Genomic DNA, 21,248 nt, shown 5'->3' with positions numbered 1-21,248 from the left:
CCCTCTGCTACTGCTACCCTGCTTGGCCTTAGCTTGCGATTGTGATTTTACGCTTTTAACTCAAACATAAGCGCAATTCAAGGTGGGCAAACAACTCGAGAACATCTCTTGGGCGTCACCTCGTCACCTCCTTGTTTCTTGTTCGTCCGTTCTGTCGCTTTTATGACGAAAATTTTTGCCTCCACCGTCATATCGGAGACCGAAAGCCGAGAACCAGAACCAACCTTGACATCGGCGAGCGCAAACATTGCGTACTTTATACCACGAATTACAAGCCATCCATCCATCCATCCATCCACTTCAGCTTCCAACTGCTCCCTTCCCGTCTTCGCCTCTCCCAAAAGGCAAACAACAACTCGCGAACCCGTTTTCAAACGTACCGTTTTTCCTCCGATTGCAACGCTTCGAGAGGAGCGAGTCCCTCGCTGTTATCGCGACGAGTGAGTCGCTCTTCATTTGGCAGCAACAGTAGGCAACACTTATAGGGTGGTGTGCCCCTGGTGGTCAATGATTATCACCCTGCGGGGACTTTGACTACCCCATCAGCGGCACCTCTCCCTCTTCCGCTCGTGAGATTTGAAATGTAAACAAATGACAATGGTCGTTACGTTCCGCTCCGTGCTACATCACCCCCAAAACATGTTCCGCCCCCAGGCCCAGCAGCTCGCGAAGTACCAGTAATCTTATCACGCAAAGCCGACGATGTGCGCTGGCCTGTGTTTGTGTGTGTGTGCATTTGCCGGTGTTATGTTCAGCGAAAGCAAACTTCGAACGACGTGCAAACGGTTGAATAGTTCGTGCCGATTTTTCTCTCACATCGTTTGACAATGCGGAAGTGGAAAACTTCACTCATCCTGCGCCTCATTTCGTCAGACAATGTCGTTTTCTTCTTTCTTTGGTTAATTGTATGCAGGAATATAACAACTGAGCAATTCACAGTTTGTAATAACAAATTCGCGAGCATAAATTGATAATATTTGGACCATAAAAAAACGATGTTGAAAAAGTGTATGCGCAATATTTCATCATTTCGATCTCGCTGGAACTCAACTCGTTACGTATCATACGAGGAAGAACGAAGAAAAAAATACCGCTACAAACACGTGCTGATAAAATTTAAATTCTTGGAAACGGGAACAAAATGAAAAGTGACGAGTTTTTGGAATACTTTTTGCCAGAAGAAACGCAAAGTTCCGGACAGGCGTTTGGTTTGGTTAGGTGAATCAAACAAACTTTTCCTTCCCAAGACTCTCTCTCTCTCTCTCTCTCTCTCTCTCTTCGCAGCTCGACAGAATTCTCGCCAATCTATCGCCAGAAGTAGCCATTAATCTTCATTTGCACCCGCCATCAAATAATAAACGGAACACCGGCACGTTTTTTCACACAGTGCATCATGCTGTCCGTCTCTCGAACTCCCTCCCCGTGTGTGCCTGACGCTTTTGGGCCGCAAGGGTTGTTTGGCCACCGTCGGTCCTTCCAACAAGTCGCTCCTAACGCTCCGAAGGAAACCTTACCAGCATCCCATCCATAAATGGCAAACGCAATGGCAAAGCTACCCCGAAAGGAAAAGCAAAATAACTTTACACGTTCCACGAACCGCTTTATCAAAAGTTTTTCCTAAACGGTGTAGGAAAACTCGACACATATTGGAGCGATACACACGAGACAGCATACATTCAGGAGATACGTCAATTTTCCTCCCCAAAACGTGAACGAGATGAAAATGGGCGGAAAATGTCTGGCCCAGTTTTCACATTCGCTTGAAAAACATATTCGTCCCACGCGTGGGGTGGAAAACGACTGACTGATCAATCCGTCCGTATATTAACCCACACGCACACACGCATATGCTGCACGGTGTTATTCTAAAGGCAGCCAGAATTGTGCCTACAGGCTGTATACTGATCGCCCCCACAAGCATGTTCCGATTCAGACGAGTGGGTGTTTTGGGGCAAAGATATTTAAAAAGAGTGGAATATTTTCCTTTTTTCCCCTACGATCAATCGGAAATTTTGAATTCTGGACCTCTAACAGATACGGCACACTAAAAAGGAGAGAAGCACAATATAGGACGAGTCAACAAACGAAGATAAAATAATGCTTAACTACAAATATCTGCTTAGTTCCGGGAGTTCGAAATGTCTCGGTTGTTAGACAGGTTGTTCGAATCCCAATTGCACCAGGACTGTAATCTCTTGCTCTTTAAAAAAAGAATACACTAGCCTCATAATTGCTTCATAAGATAGTTTTACCGAAGGCCGTTTGAATCCATTCTGTGATTGTGGTGTCGTTGTGTGCCAGAGCAAAGAAAAATACAATCTATCTTATCGGTGAAGAAGTGTAGTCGTGTCTGATAAGAGAAAACACACAACAAAGTTTACTGTTTCTTTTCCGGAAAAATACACTGCAAACTCTCGCAATCGAAGGTACTTCACAGGACACATTTCGCCACATAGTTTTATTAGAGCTTTAAACATTTTAAAGATGCAAAATACTTATTTCTCGTTGTTACGTTTACATCAAACGCCATTCCACGAATTCGAGAACTTGAGAAATTTTAAAAAAAAAACCCAAATGGTATGGTATGCCTTTGCCATTTTCCCGCACACACGTGCCTCCGAGGGTTTGTTGTTTTGCCGGGTGGCGTGTTCCGCACGGAAAAATCAATACCGCAACCGAATATTTTGCACTTGACCTACGGAAGGAAGCAACGTAAGATGGCCTCGTGCTCTTTGTGTGTTGCACAAAGTAAAGGTTCAGAGGGTCTCTCAAGGCTGCTGTCAGGGGTTAAAAAGACGACGGTTCACCAAAAATGGGAAACCCTCCTGCGGTTGCCTACCAAACGAGTGAACGTGACTAGACAACCTTGTGGCCAACCAACCCCGAGCCTCTCCCCCTTTCTTCTTGGCAATTTTTCCGACGAGTTTCCTCTGGGAGAAACGTTCCACGGCCTGTGTAAACGATTACACACTAATCCACAAGCTCCAGCAAGGTATGGTTTCTTCCAATTTGGAATTTCTTTCTCGTTTTTCCCGATCGATTGTTGGAAGGTAAATGGCTCTATTAGAACGCCGGGGGTCTTAACTTTCCGTACAAAATCACATTTTAAAGCACCGAGAGCTCCTTTCCTTTCCTGTCCCGGGGGGAAATTGTACCAACATTGTTCTAATCCGGAGCGCGAAATGATGAATATTCCTCGAACAAGGAAAAAGCTTGCTTTCCTCTCGCCCGGGTTCGCAACCCGGAAGAACCGAAGGAAAACCAATCCATCCATCCCTCGGAGCTGGTTTCATCGAGCTCCACTAATAGCAACTAGAAAAAAGAAGAAAAAAGAACCAAACTCCAACTTATGCACGATTTGCATGACTAACCTCGACGGGTTGTGCATTCGGAGGGGGAGGGGCGTTGGGAGGCGGCGTTGGGGCGTTGTTTAGTTTAGCCGAGAAACACAAGGTGAATAGCACACCCTGACTCCGCCCAACTCCCCACCTGACTCTCCTTGAACTAGGCTCCCCTCCGCACCCTTCCTTCCAACTGTTTGTGAGCGTGTGTGTGTGTGTGTGTGCTCCATATTTATCCGTACGTATCCATCCATACGTGAACAGCCGTTCAATCCCCCAAAGCCCCCCCCGGAGGCGAGCGCACTGACCTTTCCCGTTGCGTGGTTGATTTTTCTTGGCTCCCCGTTTCCCGTTCCCCTCCTCCTTCGAGTTTCCTTCGCGTTTTTCGACCCACAGTTTTCCGCTCCTCTCGCCCCTTCCCTCTCGCATGACCGACCGGGCCGAGGTTTCGTCGTGTCGTTATTAAAGCGTACACTGAAATGTTACCGAGAGTACAGAGCGTGTTTCGAGACGGATAGAATCGGCAGGTTCTTAATCATATTTGCCAAACGGTTTGGTTCGGTTCGACCGACAATCGATAAGTAATCATTTTTCTTCGTATAAACTGCTTTCCGCACACATTGAATGGCACTAAAACGAGATTCAAATCAATAGAGATGAAATATTCATGTTCTTATGTATAGTTTTTGCAATGGCCGAAAGTCCAAGAGTAAATATTGTTTTATTTAAAATTCGTAATGTAAAACGATTGTACTTAATTCGGGAAGATATTGGTAATATTAAAAACTATTACGAACACTTTCATGGTCGCATACTTGGATTGATTTTCGAAAGAGTTTTTGTAATAACAGTGCGTAGAAACTTTGGACACCCTAGCTTTTTTGAAATTATATTTTATCGTTTTAATAGCAGCTTTTAAGCAGTTGAAGTGATGTACGCATTCTTCTACTTATTTGTACCTCAAAAGCAAACAACTCGTTCAGATCGAATGATGCACATAATAATAAGCAACAGTTCGGGTCTAATTTCCTTCGCCTACTGCGCCTCACCGCCAGGAAGAAGGTCGATTGTTGTAATATAAAAATATACACAACGAAGACGACGACCACTCCATCAACGGGATTCCGGAGATGCTTGCTTTGCTGCGTTCGCCCCGTTTCGTTTGTTGTTGTTTGTTATCTGCACTTTCCGGCGCCGATGATGGCGTTGGAGGTGTGCACTTTTCCCCGAGGTCCCCCCCCCCCCCGTGCAGAACTGGCAGATTGTGCATGCACAGAGTAGTCGTCGTAGTCGACGCGGACTATTTTTAAAATCATGGAACAACATCCCCTTTCCTCCCTGCAACCCCCCTGGGATCCGCGTCCCATCCGCGTGGCAGGCGCTCCTATAAATAGTGATTCACTACAAAGCTGATCGCAACAACAACGAAGAAAAAAAAAACCCCACTCCCGGGTCATTCCAACCCGGGCTGCCATTAGTCTTGCATCATTGCCTCGATCGAACCTGGGAGGGAAGGGCTGCCGCCCATTTCGGTACCATCTAAACATCATGTTAAATGTGTGTTGTTTTCTTTTGACCCTTCTTTTGGTTTGGTTTGGCTTCCCGTCGTCGCAAGTGCGGGTATTTTCGGACATGAATTGTTCAACCATTCCAGTTTTACCTGCAATGACAAGAGAGAGGAAAAAAAAAACATGTTAGTGATAGAAAGTTTAACGTTACTCTAAGAATTAAACATTAAAATCGAACCCCTTTAGGTAAAAACATTCGGTAAAGTTCACTGCCTCAGGGGGACAAAAGAAAGGCAACGAAAGAAAAATACACTTGTTCCGATGCTTGAACGAAAGTAACATTTCCGCCCAAAACAGGTCGAACCAGCCTAAACAAGTCCGCGAATATAACATAAACCGACCAGATTGCGTCCGCGAGCGTGTAGGCGCGTTGGTAAAGTATTATTACAACACAACACAACACAACACAGGCGTCGTACGTGTGTGTGTGTCTGTGCCTTTATAGGTGACACTGTACAATTTAAATGGCTTCAGCTCTTGTTTACACTTCTAAAAATAATCGCCAACAGACGACAACCCGCCGCTAGAAGCCGTCGTGTCGCAGTTTTTCACCAAATGTGTCCCTTGCGTGAGTCCGTGTCACGAGTACCATCAACTCCAAGCGCACCCCACCCCGCCCTAGCTGCTCTACAACAACGTTTGTCGGTCGTCTATTTTGGGGAAAGGCGTTTTCCCGCTTGATAAAATGCATTTGGTTGCTTCTCTCCCAAACTTTCTGCAAGCGATACTAAACAAAGTGAGCCAATGCAATACAAAGCATAGCCTACTTCTATTTGTTTCAGCCAATGCAATACAAGCATAGCCTACTTCTATTTTCTTTTCTTATTTAAAATGTAATGAAACACATGTGTGATCAACTTTGTGCAACTCGTTAGACTTCCCGGAGGGGGCTCCTTAACGTCGGTGCAATCATCGGTGGCTAAAATTAACCCAAGATCAAGCAGTCCCGGAAGCAGCTTGATCCACAATTCTCCTCCCCATCCAGGGTTTGCCTTCAAACACGTCGCACATTATACCCTTTTCCCTGGGAAAGAAATGGAATTCACGCGAATTTTCCATTCCTCCATCCGTTGCGCCATACGAGTTTTATGACTCACCAAAAAAAAACCCCCCTCAGAAGCTAAAATGCACCATGCATCGCCACTGCAACGTCGGAAGCAGGACAGTGGGCGACTCGAACCCGTTTTCATAGCAGGAAGTGGAAAAACGACATGAGATGGTCGTCAAACTAAACCATCTCATCCCGGGACAGGAAAATTCGACACGGCTGCCGTTCAAGCAAAACTGTTCCCGAACACGACTTTCGGAGAAAATTTTTACTACACCGCTCGTCTGCAAAAATAATCCCTGCATTTCTCAGAAGCATCTGTTGCATTTATTAACATTTGGTTTTAGTTTACCCTCGCCGTTCCTAGCGTTCAGCGGGAGTCAAATGATGAAAAGTGTGTGGAAGATCTACGGATCCAGATGTTTCTTATTTGTTTGCATTAATCTGTTTAACATTTTAGCAATTTTCATAAGGGAACTTCAATGTTTGTAGTAAAAAAATTAAAGTATTTCCGCCGTTTTCAAACATTGTTTCAGGAAAACGAAAAAAAGGTCCCGCCATCGCGATACAATCGTGTTGATGAGACTTCCTCATGTTTCTTTTTTTTCTTTTTGACCCATTGTGCTCGGGAACGGGGGGGGGGGAAATTGTATCTTTCTTCTCGGTTCCTGGCTGGCATAATGTTATGCCGGCCCCACCGCCCTCTTTCCACCAAGTGCACCGAGGAAAACCTGAATAGATGCCATTGAGCTTCCACCGTCGTTTTTGCTGACAGTCGAGTGCAGAATGCATCGTGAGACGACGACGATGATGATGGATCCGGAAGCGTTTCTATTTTTCCCCCCCTCACCCCGTTCAAGATGCGCGAATCGTCGGCCACAACGAGGTGTTACGTTGCAACGCTGGCGCTCACACACGCCGAGGATCCGGCTGGCGCACCGTGGCCACACCACCGTCGTCATCGTCATCTTCACATCCGGATGCAATTTGTGACCAGCGAGAAAGAGAGAGAGATAGAGAGGAAGCGAGAGAGTGCGAGAGAAAAGAGGGAGCAGCTACAATTATTTTCGATTTTCCCCAACCATTTTCATTCTCCCTTTCTCGGTGCCTTTTTTTTCATGGCCTTTCGTGGCAGCACAGTGAGTCGCGTGCTAAAAGGCAAGAGATGCGTAAAATCGCCAGAAAAGCCACCAAACAAACCAGAAGAAGGCCGCCCCGCCGCAAGCAACAGGGATGAAAACGGCTGAAGAGGTATGGCCTGATATGCTGATTGCATTGGATATAAACCGGTTCTCCTCCTTCCATTGGCAGCCTTGAGGCGCCGAGTTCGGAGGCTGGTTTCACTCGGCTTCACTTCTTCTTGTCGTTCCATCTACTCGCTTTCCACACGCACCTCGTTCAATTCACACAAACGCACGCACAACGTTCCATCAACAACTGGGGACCGTTTTGAGTCATTTTTCGTATAGAAAAGTGGCCATACTTTAAAGGCTCTTCCTAGTTCGATACAATCATTCACTCGCGAGTCTTTGTATCTTGTTTTGCTCCTTTCTTAAAGAGAGACATCTTCTCCTCACATTATATCGCAAAACAGTGGACTAGATAAGTCAATCCAATTTATTCTCCATCAAACTGTATGGGACCTTTTTATTCAGCAGGAATGTGAGAACCCATCATCGTCACCTCATAATGACCGGTTTGTTCGGTGGCTTTACACGCTGCTCCACCACGATAACCCGCGGCTGGCTCGCTCTAGAAGAAAAAAGAAGTTGTGTGTGTTTTTAGTCGACCATATGTTTCCTACCGACGATAATCATTCCTTCGCCTTCGAACAGCGCCCCCCAAAACGTCCCTGTTCTTTTTCCGTGCGCTGGCCATTCCTCTTCGCGTTCCATTATCTGCGCGCGCGCCCCCCAACCCCCCCCCCCCCCCCCCCCCCCCACCATTACGGGGTTTCTTATTTGCTTAGATGAAGTTTTTCCAATCAACGCCGCAAACGGCCGCCAACGGAAAACGCGAAGGAAACCCCGGGCGAAGACCGAACAACCCCGGAGAGGAACAACCCCGGGAGTGAAGGCAAAAGGAAACGTTTAAAACCAGGAAGCTTCAGCGCGCAGCCAACCAGCTAACTGGCCACAACCGGAGCACCCGGGAGCTGTACGTGCGTGTGGTTGTGTGTTTGTGTGTATGGGTACGCGAACTCCCCGGCCCCGCTGTTTACCCCCTTCTCCGGGGCCACAAACGACCGAAGGCAAGGCAATGCTCGAGCGGAACTCGACGCAAAACCACTCGGATATACTCGCCTTCTAACTGGTACCGTTATGGCGAACGGAAGATGATGATGATGATGATGATGATGTTGGCGTGCAACGATATGCTGCTGGGCCATTGGAAAATAATACCCTTGCCTTGGGGGAGCCAGTTGGGAAATGAGCTGAATGAAACTCGGGCAAACCTACTTATTCTAGCGGGCGTGGAGGGATGTTTTTATTTCGGGTTAGATCCTGAAAAGGCACCATCGTAGGAAGGTCAGTTGCCTTTGATTTTACACGGTTGGTTAAATTGATAATGCCCATCAAATATTGAGCAGGGCCAGGTTATTTAAACTGATCTAGTTATGCATGACAGTAGTGACTGATCAACTGTCAAACCTTCTCACTCTTGCTCATCATTCATCATAGGACATGCGTCCTTCGGCACGCTACTACTTCATGTAGTCTACACATTTTCATCAATCGGTCATTCCTTCCCTTACCTTACGATACTCTGATGTCACTTTTCCCTTAGCACAGCAATTTCAGTTCCATTCTGCTTCGTGTCGAACGTCGATTCGATACCTTTTTAAACCGAAAGGAAACCAGATACAAAATGGCATGAACTAAAATGCTCCCACCCATGCAACTCCCAAGACGAAGCGCTCATTTCCGAACCGTCCGTCGTGATCTTTATCGCTTCCGTCGCGCAAAAAAGACGAACAAAAAAACAAAAAGCAACAACCAAAGACGAAAAGAAGGCGGCCATGAAAAAGGTTTTTGACAGATGAAGCAGCTGACTAACTGGTTCTGGCAGCGGACGGACCGCTCAGAATAGAACATTATCGAGCGTTGACCACCGCGCGGCGGGGCGGTGGTGGTGGTGGTGGTGGTGGTTGTGGCCAGAACGTCATTCCGTTCCCGTGGTGAGGTGAGAGACGAAGTGAGATGGCGTGAGGGAGATTAGCGATGGTGTGATCGTCCCCGGGTGCACACTGGCTCCGCGGAATGCAATCGGGGGAAAACGTAAACACTGCTAAACGGACTACTGCACACCACGCGCGTCCCGGGGAGATCCCGAGTCTTTCGGATACGTCCATCGCGATACGGAGGAGCAACAACACGGGCGAAACAACGCGGTCGTCGGCCGCAACGCTGCCGGTTTGTGTCTTCTTTTGGGGCCGAGTCCGAGCCAGCGGATGATGATAAGCGCGTGCGGCAAGTTATCGTTCATTCGCTCGACCCTACACCGGCGTGGTGGTGCAACTGTGTGCCAATGTGTTTTGCCACCACAAACACTCGTAGCAGCGGCAGCAGCAGTAGCAGACACCAACAGCAATAAACCCAGGCGGACCTATATGGCATCAATGTAGGCCGGACGAACATACGCAACTGTCATTTAACCCTTAACGGCGTGTGTGAAGCGAAACCTATGTTTACTTTGTGAGTTTGTGAGAATGAATTAAATGTTAAAGCAACAATAAGCCATGAACGGTCAACGATGGCAGTGACGTGATAAAATCGTCGCGGACGCGTGAAGTTACCACCGGCGAGAGATTTGCGAAGAAGATGTTAAAAGTGAACCAAAGCGAGGGCAGTTTGATAACCTACGCCATAGTTTGTCATGGCTGGATCATTCAATGATGCTGCGTTATTAATTCATTTCCTCGTATGACAGCCTTTCTTCTTTCCTGCCTACTTGTTACTTGTCTTTTCTCCAACAGCTAAATTCGAAACGCAAATGTACCCTTTTCTGCATTCTTTAAGGCAAACTAAAATTAAAAAGTAAGAATGCAAGAGATACCATAGCCAGCCCATAATAAACGACCAATGATTAATCGTTAGCATTTCATCAACAGCACATTTCCGCTGCTTCTCGTCCTGGGTGTGACAAAAATCGGACGAAAACAAACGCGCCTCCGGCCGCCATTCCGGATCGGTTGTTCGGTCCGTTCACGATCCGCACACATCGAGCCGTATCTCGTTCACCATCGACAGCAACACATACAATGGCCACGGCGAAGGAAAAACCGCTGACGCGCGGCTGACGGCGACGACGACGACGACGACGACGTTGAACTAATTTTAGACGGCAAGGGCACACATGTGAACCATTCCGTCAAATGCGAGTCCGCCTGAAGCGACGATCAAGTGACCACGCTGCGGAAGGTGTTGGTGTGTATGCCGCGAGTTGGGACGATCACGAATCTCTTCTACGAACAGCGCGACGCGTTTGACAGTTTGAACGCAACCGTAACTAAACTCCCCTTGTCCACTCCCCGCGATGAACCATCTCCCCATCCCGAAGTGTGGAGAGGCACGTGGAACAAGTCGATTTGGAACCACTCGGCATAAGGCCACTCCGATAGTACAGGCGATTCCCGTGTCCGCGGAAACAGTGCCGTCGGTAATCGCAAAACACGGTAAGCGCGGGGGCATCGGAACTGTTGTGGGTTGTTATGTGTGTGTGTTTGTTGTCCGATTACGAATTACGTGAAACCCACCCGCCGACGGAATAACACAACGCGAGTGACGAAGGGAAGATGGAAGCAGTTCCAGCCTATTACTACCGCGTGTTGGTTGACGTAATAGTATTTCTAATCGAAAATGCCACTTCCACCGAGTTGTTCAGAACGCAACCATTACAAACCAGGTATTCCTTTAACAACGAAGCAGAATAAGTTTAGTTTTGCAGTAGGACATTTACTCAAACATTTGCTCAGGATATGTTTAAAACCAAACCCCAATAAGTCTCCCCAAAACAGTTGATAGCGAGATTTGAACCCAAGACGTTGTGCCCAAACATCAAACTCGCTATCGCTTTCAATCTCTTTCAGAATGCTCCTGTTATCAACTTAAAATGGACGTTATTAATTCATCAATGGCAAAGGCACATTCGCTGCAAAAAGAGTGTATTAAAAAGTGTCCCACCACTTTGAGCGTTGGTGTGGCATGAACAAGCTGTCAACAAATTATCCCAAAGTTTTTAATTGCAGCTCATCCAACAAAGCTGAGCCACAACCGGGACGAAAGTTCAAACGGTAGATAAATTTAGCAAACCACTGGAATCCCAAATTTAAACCACAACATACACACATACACTTCCGCTTTTAAATTATCGATTCCCTGCCGACGGGGCCCTTGGGAAGGTTTTGTCGATTTTCTCAACGCTCCAAAGGAAACGGGGTCCGCCACCATTTGGAGACCCATATCTTGGTGCTGTCCGCGGAAAGGGAGACCGACCGGACGATGGTCGAGAGCGCAATGAAAAAGAAAAAAAGCAACCAGGTAATCTTCAACCACCGAACCAAAAACCGGTTTCGGTCTCATGGGTCTCCCCGTCGATGCGGCTCAGTTCAATCGCCCTCGTGGTCCGCCGAACCAACATCGCCGCCGCAAAGCAAACCAAGGCAAGATGGAAAAGGGAAAAAGATCGCTTCCCATTCCCTCGCACCAACGGTTTGGGACCCGCACGCGGTTCACGCTCGATCGATCCCGCGATCGTTTTCTCTTGCTCGGTATCTCCCCGTCGCACCCGCTTAGCCACTACCACTCGGCTTCCCGCTTCGTTTGTCCTCCCCTAAAAGCACGCCTAACGAGACCCCTTCTTCGGATAATCCACATAGCTCATGGACGGACGGACGGCACATTGTACTTGAATTGGCCCCCTTATCGCCATCTCATTGCCGGGAGGACCGGTTCGTTCGGAACGAGCTCTCGAAGCTGGAAACCCATTTTTACCGGTTTGCTTCGAAGCGCGGAAGACGGCTTTTCCATCGAAAAGCAACCGTGGAACATCGCCTATTGCTATCCACGCCAGAGCAGAGCACAACATCGCTTTCAAACGATTTGTAGCGTTCTTGCGCGTCCTAGAAGTTGCCCTACTTACGGGCCACTTTCCGGGAACACAGAAATAGAAAACCCAGATGGAAAAGGCGAAACAAGTGTCGCAAAAGAGAAGCGATATTTGTAACATGAGTCTGAAGTTTGAAGCATGTGGCGAATTTGTCTTGATGTCCGACGACCTTGTTCTGGGTCAGGTCGGATGGAGGTGTTCATTCGTTCCGAGAACGTCGCAAATTAATCTCTCTTCCCATCCATCAGATTTCCATATTGAAAGCGAATAGTAGAACGGTCCATCTTGTCTATTCACCACGTCCTTCCGGAACCATAGCACCAATTCCTCTAACTAACAATGAACACAATGTTTGAACAAATACACAATAATGTCCCCAAAATAGAGGTATGTACTCAAGATGTCGCCACTGGTATCCATCAGATCCGTCAAGAACAATTTTCTCGCTTTGGGAGAGCATCTGTTTGACAGTTATAAATAGCGCACATTGCTTAGGGCAAGTAAGGAAATACGCAACATTTTTTGAGATGTGATTTCTGCTCCTTCTACCAGCCTGGACTACCTAACCTATCTTTCTTTCTTTCGTATCAGAGAAACTCATATTAAATAGAATGGTATTAGAATACCACAAAGGCGTTAAACATTCAGCTACAGGGTCTCTTTCCTCCTCAAACATGTTGAGTTATCGATTACAACTTCAACAATCTAGTAGTCTATAGTTATCTAGTAGACTGTGATGAAGATCTTAGTCTGTCTGTTGGTCTCGTCTGTAGTCTGTTCAGGCTAGTTAGCAAAGTCTGTGGTCTGTTCTGTACGTGGAATAAAAGAGGAGTGTAATAAGCGAAACTATATAACCAATAAAACACAGTTGAGAGCATTTGCAATGTTAGACACCACCATTGATTGTCGACGAATCGGCAAACCCGGACCGAAGCGCTCGTGCACGAGCAGCATAGCGCCCTGCCGCCATTGAACCTGGATGGCCTTGAACGCAGGCAGAAAGCTACCGACAGCCACCTACCGATAGCTGTACTCTAGATTTATGGGTGCTGCAACGTCGCCGCGGCAAGTAAACGTCCTTTAAGTACTGGAACTCGCGTCGAGAGCTTTCAAATGGAAACGCCAACCAAGACGCTGCTGGTGCTGATCGCTGGACCGTGCTCTGGGGTGGTTATGGAGTGCGTTTGTGTGTGATTAATAACGCAGGTAAGTTATTTTTCCCTGCCTACCACCCCGTTCCTATTCTTATCTACCCCTTTGGCCACCCTCCGCCAGCGATACTCATCCGTGATCTTCTCTTCCGCTCGATCACATTGCGCAGAATAGGTGTTACGGGGAGAACGCAATGCTGTGCGGGCCTGTCAGACAAACTCACACTTCCGATGGAGGTATGTATGTATGTGTGTGTGTGTGTGTGTGTCAGTCATCGTCGTCGACTTTGGCGTTCACCGTTCTTGAACTCGCGCGGCTTTTGCGCGAGCACTCGGAAGTTGTCAGCCATCCAAAGGTGACTCACAGAAATAGCTCCCGACATGAGTTATTCACGACATCGCTTCCTTGGTATGAGTAGCGAACTCGTAAGCCAAAAGGATCAAGTCCAATACCTAAACATACGTATGTAATATCCGTGCTTAAAAACTCATACATATTCCCAGCACAAATCTTCGGTCCCCTTATGACGAGGTTCGATGGATGCAACCGGCTTCTAAGAGCTAATGTCACATTTCTTCACCCCCACGCACGGTTGTCTGTGTCACCCCCTCGGGCAGCCAACCGATAAAGGTTCATCCCGGGGATAAGCTTGTCTACACAGCCGACCCCGACTACAGAATTCGCTCCGAAGGACACACGACATTCTCAATGCCATAAAACCGACCGGCTCTCGACGCTCCGTCGCTAACAATGTAAACGTGCGTCATTAACCTACAAGTGTCACTCACCCCTACTTCGCGGGGTGGGTTTTTATTATTCTTCTAGCCTGACTCCCTTTTTTACATGCCTTTCGGGGTGGGGTACAGAGTGATTTCGCTCTTTGCCAAAGAGTGCAAGGAACGCCGGTTGAGTTGGTTTAAGGAAGTGAGCCATTTGCCGGTTCGATAGAAGACTCTGGTTTATCAAATTACTCTGCACTGCTGGAGGTTTCTATGCACAAATACTACACAATAGCCGGTATCTCAAACCGTTTATACCTCATAACAAACAAAACGGACAGAAGAAAATCTACGTAATGTGCTGAACTAGAACGGACACACCTTCCGCGTCGAGTTGCTTAAACCTTCCACGATAATTTCCTTATTTTGGCACTAGACAAATGTGTGTAACGTCACATCTCAATACAAACGCCAAAGTGCGCCACAGAACCACTCGAACGTCGCTCGCCTTCGTTTCTAATCCTGAGAGAAATTTCCCCATAAAAATAGCCCCAAGAGCAGGCGTGGGCTGCATTTCGATGCGCAGAGTGGTGAAATGGAAACGTGGATGGTCATAATTGTAGATTGCACCACAGCTGCACCGAAAAAATCGCCCCACGCGCGATCACAAGACGCACACGACTGGCGGAGAGGATCGCCAGACGGTGCAGCGTAGGTTGCGCAGCGGGATGGATGGACGCACTTTTGTGCAAATATACAAATATTCCTTTGCGTACTGTAGAGTATTATTACACCATGAAAGAGTATTTGTATCAAACGCTTTTCGAATCGCCTTTTGGTCAACGGATTAAATCTGATTGAAACGAATCTTTTGAACGAGAAATTATAAACACACAAAGGAATGACTGGGTAGTCAAATCGGTTTCCCCCCAGCCCGTCAATTTATCGCAACAGTTACAGCACTTAAAGAAGGGCTAAATGGAAATTTACCGCCGCGATTACGAGCGGCTTTCCCTCATTTTCTACCCTCACCTTAAACCCGAACCCATCACAGTGCACTTTCCATCCGCGGATACAAACGGAAAAAAATCCCTCCTCCAATCTGTGAACCGCAAGGAGAAAGTTTTCACCACAGCGTTCACATTCGCCACCACCACCACCACCACCACATTGCTGACACCAACACTCCCGCAAAACACTCTCCACCTGATCGTCGTATGCGATCGAAACGCGGCCGCATAAGAGCAGCATAAGGAAAGCGCATTCAACCGAGGCACGCGAGTGGGGCGAGGCGGGAGGCGGGCACACGTTGTGAAACCAAAATGTGTTGTACGGAAGAAAATGCGCTGGCGATTTCTTACCCCCACCAACGAAAACCCCCCCACACACACTGTGCGAGGCCAAACGTGTGGTGGTCGTTTTTCAATGTAAACAGTGAAAGGTGAAAATTGCATCTTCAAGCGGTGTTGGAGCGGAGGTGGAGTGTAGTATTTAGTTTGTCCCTCATGTCTACTCAGTTTTCCCCGGCTTGAAGAAAAATGCGAAAAGCTCTGTTCGTTATCTAAAATTTATTGGGAAAATAAAGCCGGAGCTGACGTATCTCCAACCCGATGCCGTTGCAAATCAACGATACAAAACATCAAGGTTCATCCATTTCCTTTTTGCTTCGACCGTTTGACGTTTAAAGGTCCGAAAGCGAATCCGCAATAATCACCATGGCAACCCTAATTGAAAGTGAAACCTTTATGACATGACACATCAGATTGCGCGAGGGGCGAAAGAAGAAAAAAAAACAGGAAGATAATTGTACACTTTTCCCTGATTGCTGTGTATTTTGTTGTCTTTTTTATCTTGTTTGCCGTTTGTTGCTTCTGCAACGAATACTTTTATTGCTTTTCATATGTTTAATTAACTCGTCACAGAAAACAACATAACGTTTTGAAAATTTATCAGCAACTTTATGTTCCACTGTTTATTTTCTACAGTTACGAACTTACTAAAAACCTACCGAAGATAGTTTCATTAACTTTTTTTTTGTGGCTCCAAAGTTGGCTTGGAAGGAGTTTAAAAAAATAACCCAGGTCTTGAACATGGCCAGGAACGAGAGCCAGGGACCAACTTTCACTCGATTTCGTGCGTTCCGTGCTACGCCTCACGCTCAAACCAACACCAGCCCATGTGCAATGGCATCTCGCCGGTTTCGAGAGATCACGGCGAATACCAATGCGTCCCACCAGGGGGGATTGAAGCGTGGAATGGGGAAGGCGAGCGGTGGGGCCGAGTATTCCGTCCCGCTTCCCCTCCGCCTCTTCGCACAACAATTGAAGCCATTCAAGCGAGGGAAATTATGCGGAAAACTCAATCCACTCGTCGCACCAGCGAACCTCGAGTGGCCAATAGTAATTTTTCTCTTTCTCTCCTTTCCACTTTTTTGTTGTCATCCACACACACACATCCCGTGGGCATCACAGAGATGGTGGTGGTGGTGGGTTTTCGCAAGCCCTTTTCCACCTGGCGACGATAAACGAGCCGAGGAAACTCAAACAAACTGAAACAAACAGCCAAAGTCCATTGGAAAACATTAGTGTTTCGCCCTTTGAGGGAAGGATTAACCAAGAAACTCGTTTTCTTTTTAACACCATTTGAACTTGATAAACGATAGCTTTTATTAGCAACTTTCTACGATTGTTGGGATTTTCAACCGTTGTATGGAAAAATTATTGATTGCAAACTTATGCCACAAAGCGACACAAAACAGTGCAAACCAAAACTTTTACCAAACAAAACCGTAATAACGTTGGTCAAAGTGCCAATTGTTTGTTCATCTGGTGTGGGACGAAACTGTTCCACCAGTTTGTTTGCGCTCAGAGTTTGTTTTCTGTAACAAAAACACGTAAGCCGAAAACAGGATCCCCCAACTGCGCGGGGAAAATTAAACCCCTACAAGTTGGATGTTAAAACTACCGAAGAATCCGGATAAATGCACAGTAACCGTGTACTGGGCCGCAAGTTTGAAGCGAGTAAATGGATTGCACGTTACGATGGCACGCTCGTGTCACGCGTAATATACTGCGCCGTTGTGTATTTTCGTATCGTTTTGCAAACCATCGAAATTTTCCAAGTGTTTTGCTCAAAGAACACCTGTGCTATACACGTGTGTACTGATAATACCGTATCCTTGTTTGGGTCTGTATTTTCATGAATTATCCGTGCAACCTTCATTAAGATATAACGAAGAAGAGAAAAAGGTTCAAACTCATCAGTGAATTGAAATATAAAATAAAATTCAATGTGAAATGATACTTTGTTTCTTCCATCTCTCAAACTAGTTTAATTCCGAGGTTCCTCGAATGCAATCGGTTCACCTGTCGAACCAACATCTTTCGTTTCAAACTCCTCCTTCCCTAACGTTTACTTATGTATATCATTAACTCTGCTATCGTACGGTTCGTTGAAACCACCGATGATCATTCTCACCAACACGCGGCGCGCTGCCATCTACGATGTAAGTCTGGACGGTTTCGTGTATCGGTAAACACAATTGGGTCAATTACTTTGGCATTGAAAATTCTTCCAAAATAAAACATCCCCAGTTCTGTCGTAGGAATACGCGCAAAAGATGGAAGTTCGAGAGGGTGGCTGTAGTATGTGGTATGGAGCACTTCTTTTATGCAGCCTGCAATCTGAATTCAGAGCAATAGAAGAAGAAATACAACCCCCGGCTGAGTGTTTGTTTGCTCAACTCTGTTTCACACGTCCTGAGTTGGTGCTGGGGGCTTGGGACGGGAAAATGGTGGCGCCGGGTGCACCACAACCGTTGTTTGCACAAAGCGTATGTGTGTGTGTACGTAGGACTCCGATTCGTGTGCCAAACGGCGTACATCACAGGTGGCACGATGGCGTGGTTGTTGTGCTTTTCTTCTTCGACAACTCCGCTTGCTACGATCTCCGCGGGTATGCGTTTGTTTAATGTTGTGAGCATGAACTAAAAACACAAACGTCACATCATCGCAACACCAGCGAGTTTAACAACATTTGCGGGTTCGCTGTTATCAGCGAATAAGTGCCGACGCGTCACACTTGCCGCGCTGTGTTGTTGCGTTGACGTATTTAAAGTCATTCAATGCGCTGTCATCACTATAGACTGTCACATCCATCTCATTCATCACCATTGCCATCTCTCAGTAAACGACGGTGATGAACTGTTCATCGTACCCTTTTCGCGTAATCTCACGCATCGTATCCGAAAGCACACAGATAATTTGTTTTCCATTCCATTCAACGTCGCCGCGATTTTATCATCTCCGTAACAAACAAAGGTGAATCAGGCAGATTAAAGGTAAATCGCAACGGAGAAGAAATAGTTGTAAACAAACCAACCGGCAGGCAATATAATCCATTTCTCCACCTTTTGGTGTCACTTTACTTTACTTAAAAAAAGTAAACAAATTAGAATAGCTGCAAACGTTTGCAAACCGTACCGCACATAAAACACATCCATTACATAACCTACGCCAAGTTGTACTCCGACGAAGTTCGCGAAATAGGAGCTGCACCGTCAGGCACCATATTTCCGCCCATTTCGACGGCCACATAAGAAAACATCAGCACATTTTTCTCGCCCAACACCCCACCACTTCCAACCGTGCTCCGCAACGCCCCGGATCCTTGGAGAGCAAGGAAAAAAAAGTACGATGGGGATTACGTTGGCTATTTGTAACAACATCCCGAAATGAGGAGCGTTAAACGTAGCATAACAGAAGGACAATAGTCAATCGACTGTTTGAATGTCAGTTATTTCCAAGCAGTTCATTTCGCTCGCCAACAAAAACGTCATTAACATACTTTCACCTTTAAAGCAATGGCGCCGTAAACGTACGAGTGCACTTGACTTGTTGCACACGATTTATCTCAGCAAACTCACGCTTCAGACAAGCTTCTCACTCTCGAGTGAAGTGAACGCATCTCACGCGTCATTTGAGATGGCGCCTAATCCCATTCTCATTAGCAGCCGCTAATGCAGTTCGCTTGAATATTGCAAATCGCGGTTCAATTCGGCTCATTGCTGGCTGCTGATGACGGTGCGTTTTGTAATGTTGCTTTTTGACCATTTCCATCGGTGGTGCACTATTTTCGGCTTTTCTGTATTGTTTTGTTGACGCTGTGATTTTCGCCAGCACGCTCGGTGTGCTACGAGACGCAAAGTGGGAGGCAGTGCCGGAAAATGTTTATGACGCTCGAGCCCGTGTGCCTCATTGAAGGATTAAAACGGAAAGTGGAAAAAAATGCGACGGGAAATCTGTTTCAACATACTACTGGTGGTATGGCGTGCAGAGGGGAAAAGTACAGGTGTGAGGGGGGGTGACCAACACAAAGTCAAGCGAAAAGACTAAACGCCGCAACACAAAAGACGATGGTACGGGGATCGGAGAGAGTCGGAGGTGGAGGCGAATGGTAGCACGAATTTGGGGCCTCGCGTCGCGTTCAAAAGGGTGGCGCGGAATTTGGGTCACACGCCACGCCAGTCGTCGGATGCGAGGAAGAGCGAGGAAGAAGAAGAAGAAGAAGAGGAGGAGGTGAAAGAAGCAGAGTGCGTCAGCCGTTGTAGACGCGACAACTCAACAAAAAAAAATTAACAGAAAGGGGAAACAGTGACAGTCGAATTCGACGAAGTACCGGTTATGCGGATCGAATGATTATCTGAACCGGGCGCCGATAACAAAAGATACGATACATACGAAAGCGAATGGGAATCCCAAAAAGTGTCAACCAGACAGCAATGTTATCAATGAATGAACCTTTCAACATTTGCGACCAATAAACAACATGCTAATCGTGTGGTTTTTCTAGAAGTTATTTAATTGCGGGACAGGTGAACTTTAAATTTCCTTCGTCATTTATTTATGAATCAAAGCAATCTTAGACATGTAATTCAAGAAACGAAACAAACTTCTTATCAGAGTTGGCATGACACTTTCATTATTTTTTCATCCACTATTAATGTTGGGTAAGGTTAGTTTCATTGTACAATTGAAGAACATTTCCTTTTAAAGACCGCCAAATATGTTACACAGTCATCACAAACTAGTTGCAGACTAAAAACTAAATTAAAGTAACTTCAAAATCTTCTGATTCTCACCTTAGCCGACGGAAGAAAGATTGCTTAGTTCGTTGCTTGATGTGTTGTGGTTAATCTGAAAAGAAATGGAAAAGAGTTTGAGTTTATTGAGGCAAACATTGTTTGTTTGGTTGAAATACCCACACTTGGTTAAACAAAGAATAAACCCAGTCAACCAGTAAGCGAACTGAAACCGTATGCTAAAGTCCTGGACCTTCACAATTGTAAGCTTCGTGGTGTCGGCGCTGCGATAGAACGCCAATCATCGGGTTGGCCTTCCAGTTTTGCGTGCATTTATTTCAGGGTCATTAGCGACGCAAGAAACTGGCCTTCACGGTAATAGGAGAGTCCTTAGAAAAAAGGCATGATGATTCATCCCCGGCATGCGCTGTCATCCGAAACGGATCGAACTGAACCGAAAGTAAACGAAACGAAACGTTGCGAGACATGCCGCGATGGATATACAGAAGCGAACGAACGACGGGAGAGGGAGAGATTGGTAAGAGGTAGACTTCGCGAAAAATGTACCACCACCACCGGCCATCGTCAGCTCCACCATCATCCCCATCGTAACCACGTGACGAAAAAGCTCTGCCTCTGACACATGACGGTTGTCATTGGATACTGAGTGGAACCGTGAGCACGGAGTGATGAGATAAAACACAGCAAGCGGGCAAAAGAAGAACGGGCGACAGGGGGGTGGTCGCGTGATGCTGCACTCCATCTCCCCAGCCCCCCCTTCCAAGGGAAAGTCTATAAAACGTGTACCACAAGCAGAAGAGTGACATATGGAAAAGCAAAGCAAGCGAGAAAGGGATGAACGCCATGTACTGCCTGCAACACCATCCCCATGGGGAGGAGAAGCTATCGCTTGTTGACAGCATAAAATGTTTTCCGTCCAACAACAACAACAACGCGCCGCATCTCCCCCCAGCCCTGGAGGATATATGTCCATTCCCCCGTGTCCTTTTTTTCCACCTCCGGAGCCGGTTCGATTTCGCTCGAGCGTTAATTTTAGAGCACACCCTTAGGGCTCGTACGTTTCCCGTGGAGATAAGTGGCCCGACGGCGTCGCCACACAGTTTCCGCTGCTGTTTGCTTCCCGTCCGTCTATCACACCAAACGAAGCTAAGCCTCAATAACACCGTAACTAATGTCGGGTAAGGCAAATTTCGATTTGAACTTGCGACTGGA

General features: G+C 46.7%; 1 protein-coding gene across 1 annotated transcript in view; it reads right to left on the bottom strand.

Moving 5' to 3' along the window:
• The window catches only part of LOC131265358 (uncharacterized), a 56,075-nt gene that overhangs the window by 28,941 nt on the left and 5,886 nt on the right, over positions 1-21,248 (bottom strand). Inside the window, exon 3 of the mRNA XM_058267616.1 lies at positions 20,076-20,130. The gene's annotated coding sequence lies outside the window, so the exon portion shown is untranslated. The remainder of the gene's footprint in view (positions 1-20,075; positions 20,131-21,248) is intronic.

The sequence above is a fragment of the Anopheles coustani genome, chromosome 2, assembly GCF_943734705.1.
Source record: "Anopheles coustani chromosome 2, idAnoCousDA_361_x.2, whole genome shotgun sequence".
Taxonomy (NCBI): domain Eukaryota; kingdom Metazoa; phylum Arthropoda; class Insecta; order Diptera; family Culicidae; genus Anopheles; species Anopheles coustani.
The sequence above is the reverse complement of the archived record's forward strand: the minus strand, read 5'-3'. Positions and strand labels throughout refer to the sequence as shown.